Source organism: Mustela nivalis (assembly GCF_964662115.1).
Source record: "Mustela nivalis genome assembly, chromosome: 1".
Taxonomy (NCBI): Eukaryota; Metazoa; Chordata; class Mammalia; order Carnivora; family Mustelidae; genus Mustela; species Mustela nivalis.
Genome location: NC_139020.1, coordinates 84,716,953 through 84,730,656, shown reverse-complemented (window position 1 = coordinate 84,730,656; position 13,704 = coordinate 84,716,953). Strand labels below are relative to the sequence as shown.

At 42.4% G+C, this 13,704-nt stretch overlaps 1 protein-coding gene across 1 annotated transcript in view; it reads right to left on the bottom strand.

The window, feature by feature from the left end:
- The window catches only part of OTOL1 (otolin 1), a gene marked incomplete at its 3' end in the record, with an annotated part of 70,995 nt that extends 62,017 nt beyond the window's left edge, over positions 1-8,978 (bottom strand). The window contains exon 1 of the mRNA XM_082696672.1: positions 8,724-8,978. The remainder of the gene's footprint in view (positions 1-8,723) is intronic.
- Between the last annotated feature and the right edge of the window lie 4,726 nt (positions 8,979-13,704).

The following is a 13,704-nucleotide window of genomic DNA, read 5'->3' as shown; positions in this document are numbered from 1 at the left end:
AGTAGCACACCTGGCAAATACAAAGTAGAAGGGTTTTATAGGAAGGAGGGTGGGGCAAGGAAGTTTGTAACAAAAGAAAAGAAAGGATTGCTTGCCTCAGGCAAGGTCACTTTCCGCCAGCAGTCTTATCATGCAGAGTATCTCATCTTCCTTAGAGTGATGGAGAGACCCTCACAGTGGATTACCTCACCAGTGCTGGCCTTAAAATTCCTGACTGACCTGTTAAAACTTCATTTTTGGAAAGGCCGAAATGGCAATGAGGTTAGGTAGGAAGCCCCCATCTGGTGACTTGGGCCTGGTTTTCCTCTTGACAAAGGTTGTAGGGCCAAAGAGGAAAATAAGGCTGGGAAGGCAGTTAGACCACACCAGGGAAAGGGGAGGTGGCCAGTGCAAGCTTCACACACATTTGACACCTGAGCAGACAGCTTAAGGAGCTCAGCCGTGTGGATCTGAGAAAAGATCATTCCATGAAGAGAAGGGACATCAGGCGCAAGGGTGTTGAGGTGTAAGTGGATCCAATCCGGCTAGTGAGAAAAAGCAAGAAAGCCAGTGACCCCGGGAGGGGGAGAAGGCCTTGGCAGCAGCATCAGAACTGGGACTTTTACTCTGAGATGAAGAAAAGCTGGGATTTTTAACACAGCTGTGATATAATCTACATGCATGTAAAGAATCACTGACTACTATTGTAAGTCACTTTAGGTCCCCAACCACCTGTGATGTATGCCTGACAGGCACTACTTGCCCAAGGCAGTAGTGATTTCTTGCAGAACTTCCTTGGATATGTAAAAATTATAAAAGAATAGACCCCTGTAGATATTGATTCCAAGGGAACTAAGGAATGTAAGAATAACCACTATCAGCCTGGGAGATAGCTTAAGCATATCAGGGACAAGAGATGAATCATAAATCTCTTACTGCTGGCTGAAAAGTAGAGGCGAAAGCGACACACACTCTTGAGTTTTCTTCGAGGGTCTAAACCCCTTTGAGCGTTCAGATACAAGGCCAGCTAGAACCAGAGGTCTGATGATGTTGACCCTTGCTTAGCCCTTGGGACTGGGACCTGGTCTCTTTCACCTTAAGATGACTCACCCCAATCCCATGAAAGCTGGAAGCCCTTTCATGAATATGCATGAACCCTAAACTTGAAATTTCCCCACTTTTGTTGTTTGAGGAGACCCCGCTTTGGGAAATATCCCGGGTGCTCTGGACTTGTTGCTAGTATGATCCTTCTTTTCTTACTCTTTGGCTTGGTTGTGTCTTTTGGCTCAACACCCACCAAGAGATGAACCCAGTTCCAGGTAACATTACTTTGAGAATAGATTGTAGAGGGGACAGAGTTGAAATAGGAAAACTACTTAGGAAGCTGCTGCCATTAAGTAGGTGAGAAACATGGTGATTTGGACCAGCCTGATAGCCACAGCGGAAGGCTGGGGGCAGATGATGGTCAATGTGCCTATGAGCTACTGTCCAGGGAGCTGCACACAGAAGACTGGCATTCAAAGCAGAAGTCTGCACTGGAAATAGAAATTTGAGAGACATCGGTGTAGAGATAGAACGAGATCATAAAAGAGCAAGTGTAGAAAGAGCAGAAAAGTAGCCTAAAAACCAAACCCCAGGATATCCAGTGTTTAGAAGTTGAGACAGAGGACATGAGCAAAGAAGGTTGAGAAAGAGAGTCAAGGGAGGTAGGAGAAAAACCAAGAATGAGGGGCTCAGAAGCCAGTAGCCTCCAGGAGCAGAAAGTAAGCCATTATTAAAAGCTGAGGGCAAAGACTGACCAGTGATGTTAGCAGGGCTGATTGTGGGGGCCCTGACAGCAGCAGTGTTCCTGGGGTGTAATGGGGCCCAAAGTCACAGCAGAGAGGATTACAGAGATACAGCGCGACACAGGAGAGAGCAAGTATCATAGTTATTTCAAGGAATCTTAATAAAAAGGGAACCTAGAAATGAACTGTTAGCTGGAGAGGAATTCAAGGTCAAGAGAAGGTTTTCAAAAGATGGGAGAAATGATAGCATGATTTTCTGCTATTCGAGAGAGGGAAAACTGGAGATTGCAAGAAAGAGATGACACTTTCCACAGTGATGCCCTTGAGTAGACAAAGGGGATGAGATCTAATGCAAAAAAGTGGGGGCTACCCACTTTTAATATGTGGCCAAGTATAGGGCCCAGACACTAGGAGGATTTTTGAATAAGAAAATGAGGTCCCTGATTCCCATGGCCCTTTACGCTGCCTTTTTATTAGGAAATGTGTCTTACAGGAACCATTTATAAGGCTATTATCTTTATCTATACTATAGCTAATTGAGTTTACAAGGCACCTGCTGATTTGTCTCTCCATTGTTCAGAGTGGTACGTTCCACAGTTGCCTTGACTTCGGTGTCTGAAGGGAGGAGTGCCAATGGGTTGAGAGAGCCTACTCCAGAAGGCACTGCTCTCATCCAGAAAAACAAAAACAAAAACAAAAACCTCCCCACAAGAAACAGCGGGGTCAATGTCATCAGGGGGAGGCAGGATATGGTAGGAAGAAGTCCTAGTGAAATTAGGGGCAGGTGGGTAGCCTTGAAGTAATTACTTGCGAAGTAATTACCATCTCAAAAAATTGATGCCCTCATTTTGCCCAGAACCAAGAAAGAAGTCAGTTCTTGCTTTTTTTTGAAGAAAGATACATGATTCTATGGACAGGATTTATTCACCCACACAATGAGTCTTTCAGTCCAGCTGTACCTGAGGGATTTCTCTCCATCATTTTCATAACCACCTCACCCTAATTTAAGATCACAATTTCATGAACTTATAGTATTTACTATATATTCTATTGTTGTCCTCTGCAACATATTTTGTTATTCAAAAAAAAAAAAAAATATATATATATATATATGTATGTATATATTCCCAATACCATCAGTTCTCTTGGCAAATATTAGTGATTCTTTCCTCCTTGAGTTTTCAAGGCATTTTTCAACAAGTCTGCTTTTTTCTTATCTGGGTCTTTGTTATCTGTTCAATTAGCAACATTTAGTTACCACTGGATTACTTCAGGCAGTACCAAACCCCAACTCCAGACCCAGTGTCTTTCCTGGGGAAATAAGAGGGTGTGACTTTTGAGTAGCATAAATTCATTAGTGTTCTCCCACGAGATTAATCTAGTCTGAAATCTGTCACTGAAGGACTGTAATTTTGGTCTCAAACATGACAGTGAAGATGATTAAGGTTTATTTTAAAAACTCACTTAAAAGAAGATTTATCTGAGAGGTCCTTGTTCTGGGGTCACTGGGCCCCACCTGCCCATCAGTTTATGAATCCCATTCATAGGCTCCAAGGTATACAGCAGCCTTGCAAATTTTATCATTCTGCATAAATTTGTACACAGAAACCCCTCTGCTTATTTATTTCCTGTAATTCTTGATATTCCTTATGGGATCCTTTCCCACTAAGAAAAACACAAACACAGTCCAACTGGTAAACTTCATTAAATATAGAGTGGTCCTTGAGTAACTTGGGCTTCCTGAGGAGAAGGCTGAGCACTTGAAGTTTCTTCCACTTCCTTCGTTCTTCTCCAAGATGGCAGTTCAGCAGTGGGGGAGGGCCCTAGACACAACCCCGCCCTTCTTCACCTTCCATCTCCCAATGCTGGTCACTGGAGCCCCCACCTGCCAGCTAGTCTTCAAACCTGGGCTTGAGGAACTGTCAGATCTTTCTCAGCTGGGTCTGACGAGGTCTGATCTTCGATTTCCAGTCTACCTCCAGCCCAGCTGGGCCACCCGACCCTTGTTTCGAGTCACTTTGCCCCAACCTTGTTTACACGCCTCCCCTTAAGTTCACGTACCACCATCCACACTCCACCTACCTGACCCTGCAGTTGCCCACATTGTTTTGGGAAGAATCACTTTGAAATTTCCTCCTCTCCGGTAAGAAATAGGGCAAAGACCATTCTTCTTTCACCTCTGCCCTCCCTATCTAATATGTCTCCACATTCAACACTTTGGTCTAGACTGAGTCACTCAGACATGCTTGGTCTCACCACCTGCTCCCTCGGCCTCTATTACCTCTTTCCTCCCACAAGGATGGGCTCCCTTCTTTCTCTACCTGGCAGAATATGGCTCATGCACTCAATCCAAAGAGTTCCCCAGATGGGACCTACTCTACTCTATGCTTCCTGGAAGCTTCTGAGTTCACAGTTCAAGCCTGAAGATGAAGGAAGAGGGGAGAAAATTATTGTAGGACAAAACAAACATACTGCCAAATACTTCAACATTTTCCAAAACGGGATTACCTCCCCTCTATTTTCTCAGAAGCAGAATGTTTTAACTCCTTCACCAGCCTTTAGCTCCCTAAGTTGCCAGTGTACCTTCAGCATTCCAAAGACAACCCATTATCTCATTTAAACAAAACAAAACAAACCCACCTAACCAGTCCTCTGAGCTTTGATGTCAGGTCAAAGTGGCAAGCAGTAAAGGGCAGAAAAGCCACATGTGAGAACATAATACAGTATTCAATTGAGAAAGAAAATGACTCACAGAACTTAGGGCACATGAAAGTATGTTTGGAAAATCAAGGCCAGCATTATTAATGAAGCCAACTCGTTTCATATGATAGTGAATGCACACCCATTATTATTTTAATGATCTTCAACATCACATCGGGAGAACATAACCTACCAGATTTAAAAGGTGAGCACTGCCCTATGAAACTCATCATATAAAACCAGCTTTATCTAGCTGCTTTCACAAATTAATCTTCTAATGTGATTGCCCAATTGAATAAAAGCTTTAGGATGACTCAATCTTATTTGAATTTAGGAATTCAGTCCAAATACTGAGGTAATGGTTGGCACAAATAGTCATTTGCAAGGTCAGGGTGGGGGGGTGGTTTTTCAATCAAAAGGACTAAATTTCTCATTATTTGTCCTTTCCAGATAGTGTATGTCTATTTGAATATGGAATGGGTCTCAGGGGAAAATTGAAGATCATTTTTAGAGCATTATTAAAGTCTCAAATAGATGCCAAGTAAAGAAATTTACATAGTGACTAATACAGGCATTATTTTAAAAAGTCATTCCTAAGCAAGATAAAATTTATTCAATTAAATGGATAAAATACCCATTACCTAAGCAGGTCCTCTCCAATATTTACATAACAGTTTCATTGTCTTCCATATGTGACTTAGATCCACAATCAAAAAGAGTAAGTCTCAAAAAAAATTAACTTAATTAAAAATAAAAGACTAAGTCTCTGCTTTGGTGTCACTATCCTTTTAAAGGGGAAAAACAGAAAGAGTTGTGGAAAAGTGATGAGAGGTGTTGAAAAATGTAGCTGCGAAAAAACTCTTGGAAAAACAGTATACATAGGGTGATAAGCTGAGAATGTCAAGTCTACTTAAGCTCCCTAAACTTCCCTGAAATATAATATAATAATTAACCAGAATATAGAATGTCACAGAATCACAGCTTTTTAGGAACGGGAGCCTCTTCAGTTCTTTTGCTTTGCTTTTTTCCCAATTTCAAAATCCACTTTTCTATAACAACAAAGAAATGAATATTTATGAACTCTTTATGGTACACATATTAATATGTGTATTATATGTACACATGTATATGACATTAATATACTGATCATCAACAAGCTACTGTTTATGCTTGTCCACCTCTTCACACACACACACACACCCCAGATTATAAACTAGAGCAAGGATTATGTCCTAATCTTCTTTAATCTTCCACAATTCTTATCCTAGTTCTTGCAGATAGTAGGGACTTAGTAAACGTTTATCAAACTGAACTGGAGTTTGCGTTAATGGTTTAACCAATAAATGGTGAACCTGCCATAGTCAAAAGCTTTAAAAAAGGAGAGAAAATTTCTAAATAAGATATTTTTAAAACTCCATCATTTTACAATATACTGGCATGGTGTGCAGACTAACATATTTTTTCATCAGTTCTATTATACTTGGGTTCAGCAGAAATTTTGCAGGCAAGTCAATATGGTAAATTTCCAGGGTTTTAGATTGTGGGTTCAAAACTGAAAGCTGTGTTGACAAAAGATATATCATAGAGACCGAGTCCCCTGGCTTCTGATTAAATTAGTGCTGGATGAACTTTACTGCCTGCCTTGTTACTATCTCATCACTAGAGACTCAGTGCAGAAGAGTTGAATTTAATTGTTATATCAGGTTTCAGAAAGTATGGCTGTCCTTCCGATTCTACCCACTTTTCCCTCTAGGACAATTTCCTTTAATTAAAGAGATAAGTGTCTGCTTTTTCAGCATGTGTATCAAGAGTGGCTCCAGATTAAAGTCCTAGGACAAGCAATGCACACACGTGGATAAGGAAAAATACACCTTTGATGAAACAGAATAACTAGGAGAGAAGGAAGGAGGGGAGGGAGAGAGGGAGGAAGGGAGAGAGGGAAAGGGAACAAAGAAGTGAAAGATACTTCAGTGAACATGAAAAACAAATATAGAGAAGTGAGATGTTGTAGATTTAAAGACGCTACCTAGGCAGGGCCACGATGCTGTGTCTTCTTGACTTGGTAACTCCAAGTCCTTAAATCACACTGCCATGCCCTCTGTAGTTTTTAGAGAATGTTAGTCCTGCTTTTCAAAATAGATGCAGATTGTAAATTCGTGTGTCTGGAGTTGGTTCTGAGAGTCTGTATTTCTTACAAATGTACAGGTGATGCTGATGTCACCCGGGAACCAGGCCTTGACTAGTAAGCTGTCAGGTGACGTGCTAAGCAAGAAACTGGTTTCCTTGGTTTAAAATTTAGAGTGCAGTTTCTCAGCTTCAGTCTTTTTGCCATTTGGGGCTGGATGATTTCTTGTTGTGGGGTGCCTTCCTGTCAGCTGTCCAATGTCCCCACTGCAGGATGTTTACCAGCATCCCTGTCCCTTACTGACCAGATGCCAGCAGCATATCTCACAAAAATACCACAGAATACCACTAAAAGTCCCCTGCCAGGCAAATCACCCTCACCAAGATCCACGGAAATCAATGACGTGTAGGCAGTCAGAGGGAAAAGGCCACTAGGTAAAATGCATGTAGTTTTTGCAAAAGCAGCCTGGTCTTTCAGTTCTTCGCCAGCGCTGACCCTTAGCCAACCTTGGCCTTCCTTTAGAAATGACAGGGGAGGAAACAGCGGTAGAAGCCATCACGCCAACACCTCGGATGAAAACATTACAACTTGGCCAGCTGCAGCCTGGCCTCCCTCCAGGGAGCTCTGCCATCCAAGAACCACCCCCTCCATTTGCTGCAGAGCTGGCAAGATCTGAGAATATTCCTAACATTTAGAAGAAGTAAAATCCTTTGGACCTATTTTTAGGGTTTAGATAAATGTTAAACTAGTAGAAATGTTCACTATCTCAGACACATTAAAAGTGTAATTTTAATATCATCTACACAATGCATCTCAGAGAGTCATTCCTTCTTTGCATTTAAGGAAGAAAATGGCAAATATTTTCTAGACTGTTGGAGAAACATAGGAGAAGTTAGCACAGCCTTTCAGGTGAATTTTAGTTTTCCCTCCTGTGAAAAAGCCAATAAAATAAATAACCTCTCTCATCATTTCAATGTGGTCATTTTCTTCTCCACTTAACTCCCAAATCGCTCAAATTCTACTTCAAAGTCTTTTCCTTTACCTTCTTTATTTATTCTGTGTTGTTCAATTATATTGAATACATTCAATAGAATATTTATTGGGCTCTACTAAATTATAAAATGTGTGGATGGCAAAAAAAAAAAAACAAGACAGTGTTTCTAAACTCAGAGTTAACTAGCAACTTAGTTAAGGTAGCACTAACACAAAGAAACAGACTACAAATACAAACAATTCTAAGACTCCCTGCCTCCCAGCACACAGGAGACTCCCAACTAATCTTTGTGGAGGGAGTGAATGAACCACTAATATTTCAGTTTCCAAAAATGTCATCAAAGTTGACAGACGAATTATATTGGTCAGAGAAGCCTTCATGGTGAGAACTGCAGAACTCGGCACTAAGAAGAGACCAAACTCTAGCATGGCTTTTAGCAGTGTAAGGCTGTGTCCCTAGGATGACCGCAGCCCTCCCCACCCCATATAAAAACACCTACCTGAGAGAGCTCACCTACCAGAAAAGTCGGCTGCTTTTCTAACCACCTGAGGACAAGCCCAACCTCCCTTTCTTAGAACATCTGCTAAGAAGAACGTCAGCTGTGAATCCTCCTTCTGTCCCTTTGAGGAGTATATGTATCCCCTACAGCTCTGGAGTGTCCATCTCAAGGACCGGAGGGCCTTGGAAATGTAACCACCTGAAGTACAGAGCCTCTGCCTCCCTGCCGGTGCGAGAGGCTAGAACCCTCACTTCAGTCACCACCAGGAAGCACACGCAGGTGCCCTCAATATAGCTATTCTGACCAGCTCTTTGTCCTTCTCCACCTGAGCCCCGCTCTCTTCCTCTACACTTCCCCCTGCTAAAACGCCAGGTCACCCCCACCCAAATCAGGATGTCGCTCAGCTCTCTGCCCGACAGTCCATAGTGACTGAATACAATCTATTTTCACTGCTTTAACTCTGTCCGCCTTTGTTTGTCTTTAAAACTGGTGAAGCTGGGACTAGGACGATGGGCAGAATGCCCTCGCTGTCAGCCTCTTCTGGGGCCTTCTTCCAGCCCACTTGATAGACACTGACTGTGTCCCCTTAAGCCCACCTCCCTTCACCCCTGTTGCCGCCCACCGCCAGCTCCCATTTACCTGTTCCGTCTTTCCGCAACCAGTGACAGCATCTGGGGAGTGTGGTCCTGGGCCAGATGGACTGTATACCTCTGGAGGGGGGCTAGTCGCTGAAGTAGCCTCCACAGCCTGTAACGCCACAAAGTCCTCTGAAACCGTGGCCCACACCAGGAGCTCCTCCTGGCACATTAACTGAAACTCCTGCTCCTCCTACGTGTGTGGTAGGGGGACTGTCGCAGGTGGACAGAAATGAAAACTGCTCCTCACACTGCCTCCTTTCCCTTTTATCCTGCATGTCTAGATAGGCTCAGAGATGTTCAAATTCTACAGAGCTCCTTTACTACAATCTCCTCATGTAATAATAGAAAACCCAGGCACCACTATTTGACTTTTGCACGCATACTCTGCAGCAGGAATTGTGTTGAAATCTTCACAAATTGCACCCTTCTCCCCACTTTGGAAGAGGAAGACAGTGAGGCTTGAGAAAATGAAGTCTTAGCCTGATTTTCTGCAGCTAACAAAAGGGACAGGGCGAGATTGCAAACCCTCTTTAAAAAAAAAAAAATGTTTCACAAATATGAAACTTAAAAGTTAGCCACTCTCTTATCCTCCAGATTTAGTAAAATAGTAAGACCACCACCCCATTTTGTTAGATGCATTTTTAAAAAAGAGATGTGTATGAAACAATCAGCCCTCAGGGTACAGGTGAAGGGGGCTGTGACATATGGTTACAAATTTGTACAAAGTCTTCTGTACTTATCCCAATCACATTTTCCTTAAATTGGGCAAAGTTTCAGTAGCAATTGATTTAAATATGAAAATGATAAGATAACGTGTTATCCTGTGAGAAGTTCATGCTTACCAATGTTTTATTTGTCTCAGTTTAATAAAAGACTAGTCAGTAAAGAATTTTGCAAATATTGAAAGTTCCATTAGGGGGCAACATGGGGCCATCACATAGGTGAGACACTATTTCACATGCGCACACGCCCGCGCACACACACACAATCTTGATTCCTCTCTTTAACCTCAAACATTTCCAGAGCCCAAGCTTACTCCAAAAATAATATTCTAGGAACTGATTTTAAGAATTACTTCCAGGAATTCAAAGCTCCGTGACACCTTCTCAATGGTAATAGAGTTAAATATCAGAATTTAGGAGTTTAAGAACTGACGTTAGACCTTGGGTGAGTTCCTTGCCCACTCTGGATCTCCAAGTTCACCTTTGTCAAGCAGGGCTAAAATCGCCTCCATTGCCTCCTGCAGAGGGCAGATGCTAATTTGCAGGGAAACACTATGCTTGCACAGGTAAGATTTGATTAAAAACACACGGTTAATTCAAATAATGGCTTTCTTACCTTTCTTACCGAAGACAACATATGCCCGGAAGCATAAAGCTGGAGAAAACCTCTTGCCACCTGAATCCCTAAAACCCTGATGTAGAAGGAAATCAAGGCCTCGGGTAAAATCCCTTCCTCGACTGCAGCCTTTCACCAGCAACAATTAGGCACCACATGGAGATGTCACTCAAAACCAGTGGGGCCTAGGTGGGCAAGCTCCATCAGGGATGGGAAAGTTTCCAATGGGTCTCAAGAAACTGGTAGTCTGGTGCCATACCTGGGGTCCATGACTGTAGATACATCAGTTAAATATCAGCCTTTTTAAATGTCTCTGCCATAATTACTGCAAAAATGATTGTACGGGCTTTTATGAAAATGATGTGCCAAGAGGTTACCTCATGACTTCTTTGATCTTTCCTTTAAAGAAACTTTAGGTATTTTTAAATCATTGCCCTCCCTGATGATACCGATTAAAGTTAACAATTCAACTATGTGTACCTAGTTCTGCTTTGTTCACATTTAGGAACAACTATATATATACTGCCTTATAGTTTAACTATTTACAGTTCAGGATTTTATGCACGTGTTTATCTCCAGAACTAATCCTGAACATTTAGAAATTCTATCATTCAAGGTTCTTTGTTTATAAGCAGGTAGATTTTTCACCAGTCTCAAAATGAGAATACTAAAAATCAAATGAACAGCACAACTCTGCCATGCCCATCCAATGCCCTAGTGACCTGATGTCAGTCACAAGCAGGGGTCAATAAAGAAGTGGCAGGGAAGACCAGGTATTCAGCCTAAACCATAAAATGAATTTTCAGCGGGAGACCCTGGGGGGTAAAAATCCATTTCGCATGTTCCATAGATGTTGTATAGTCTGGGTGGAAAACGATCCTGTTGTAGAAAATTCATCAGTTGGGGAGGAAAAACATAATCCCTAGTCACAGTCATAATGGGCCCAACCCTTGAGAGAAAAAAATAGAACATGTCCAACCATGGGCTCCTCCATCTATGGAGTCAATGGTTGCACATTCCAAACTTGTAGGTATCAAATATACATATTTGTTTGGAAAAGAAATTTGGGAGCCAGAGAATAGTCTACCTTTAGTGACTTCTGTGCTACCATACATGACCATGTCTCAAGAGAAACTTCAATTCTTACGACCTTAAAGGTTCTTCAATTGTGCCGAAAAACCCATAGCTAGAGACAAAAGTACTGTCTCTGGGTTCCACACTCCTCCACAAAGTTCCAGTGCAGGCTGGATTCCGAAGACTGAGCCTCTTGCAAAGTGCAAAAATGTCTGTAAGAAGCAATGGAAGAAGGTGAAGCAGAAGAGGGAAAATAAGAGAAGGCATGGGAAAATGTTTTATTTGTATTCAAAGAGATTCCATGACCGTGGCATTGAGATAGAAAAGAGCTGTGTTTGGACACCAGAAGTAAAGGCATAGAGTATGATAAATATGCTGCTATTTAGGAAGAGTTAACAGAACGTGTGAAATCAGAGTTGTCCCAGATCCAGGTTCTGTAAGGAGTTAACAGACCTTTCACAAGCTTTCTTGGTATAGAGCTCCAGGAAGACCTCGTGTCATCCACAGTCTTCTTGCTTTGCCAACACACACACACACACACACACACACACACACACACACACACCCTGGCCAACTTACTGCAAACACTCGAGCATCTGAACTTCATGCATATCAAAATTTTCAGACCAGATTTGACATATAGACAAGGCTTAGCTGTCTGCAATCCCCACTAAGCCTATCCTTGCCCTACAGAAACAGACTTGTCCCCAATCTGGGAAAGCTGGTCACCAGCCTGCTTCATACCTCCCAGTTCCCAACCTAGAGACCCATGTCTAGTTTCCACAGGGGTTTCTACCCACCAGATCCCTCTCCCTGACATTAATGTGAGTCCTTTTCTGTGTATTTCTTTCTCATCCCACGCCAGACCACCGCTTCCCCATACCAGTGAACATCAGGATTGCCCACAATGATCCAACACTTCCAGGAAGTTTAAGAAGATAAACCACGCCTCCAGCACCGGCTCTCCCATCTTACCCACCACTTTCAGTCCTTCACTCACTCTTTAATGTGCCCTCACCTGTGCCCCCGCATCAGGGACCTCCGTGTGCCAGGCCCGCACGCTGCACCGCTCCTGTCATAGGACTCCATGGAGAAGCGGAAATTGTGGTCTCTTAGGGGCACTGCCACATTGGACCGCTGTGTTAGAAGGTGAAATTAAAGATGTACATAACCCCATCCTCAGACTGATACCATCAAGGGTCAGAGGTCACCTCACAATTCAGCTGAATTTTCTCAGGCCTGAGGAAATGTTGTAAACCTTTGTAAAATAATTAGGTGGTCAAGAATGTAGGTTTTATGTCAGTAGCTTTGTAGATAAGTCCCAAAAGTTAGGTTAGGTGAGAGCAGAAAGGTTTTCAAAGCTCAAGAAAGAAGTTCCACTGGATTTGATGCATTATAGGCCCTTGATAAAGGTTTGGGGGCAGGGGTAAACACAGAGGATGCGTGAGTTATAATACTCCCCTGCGGACAACCTACCAGGATATCTGGAGGGCAAGTGTCTAAAAGCAGAAAAGCCAGCTGGAAACCTACTAAAATTCTTCAGCAGGGAAAACATCAGTGCCTGAGCCAGGGAAGGGCAGAGGGCATCAAGAAATATGGACGACCTTGAAAAGGAAGAAGCCCCAGGAAACTAGCACAGAACAGTCAAATGCAGTAAAGACAAGACTTCCACTCCTGGTTCCAGGGAAAGGAGTGGTACCAGAGCAGAAATCTTTTTTGAGTTAATATAAATCTCTTCCTAAGGCGCTGAGACCCTCTGGAATAAGAAATCACTGTGACCAGAGATGTGAACCTACTTTCTCCAGTTGTTCATACAACAAGCCTAGATTTAGTACTTTTGTGCTAGGCATTATAAAGTCAGAAATCATTAAATGAGGTCCAGAACCCCAAGGAATTCACCGACCAGTTCTTTGACTTACAGGTAAGTCATCTCTCAAATAGAGATGTTTCCTTATCTCTCAAATAGAGAATGGCCACTGCATTTTTCCACTCAAGATTTCCCCCATAACCAATTATTAAATCACAGTGATCATCATTTAAATGCAGATTCCCTTGGAGGTGCCCTGAGCCACTGCAAAGGTGTGAATAATTTATTATGCTCTCCTTTCCAGTTGCATTATCAAGGAGAACACAGAGCTTAAAGAACAGCAATCCAAATGGAATTGCAAACATCACAGAGGACCAGAGACAATGGTCCTTCACAGATTTTAGCAAAAAGCCTTCTTCTCTGTTATTTCCCTGACGGAATTTTGTGCTCCACTAGGAATATGGGCAGTACCCTAGGCTGTACTCGGAGCCAAGGCTAGCAGTTAGCTACTAACTAACTAGCTAACATTACTTTGGAGCATTGACTTTACTAAAAAATTGGGGGTAATTTTATGGATTTGAAGTAGCTTATATCAGAACACAGCAAAACATGATGCAGTTCAATATAAGTTCGGTACAGATTTTTCATTTTTTTACATTTTTTAAAGGTTTTATTTATTTATTTATTTCAGAGAGAGAGAGAGAGAGGAAGCAGAAGACAGAGAGAGAGAATCAGGCTCCCTGCTGAGCAAGGCGCAGACCTG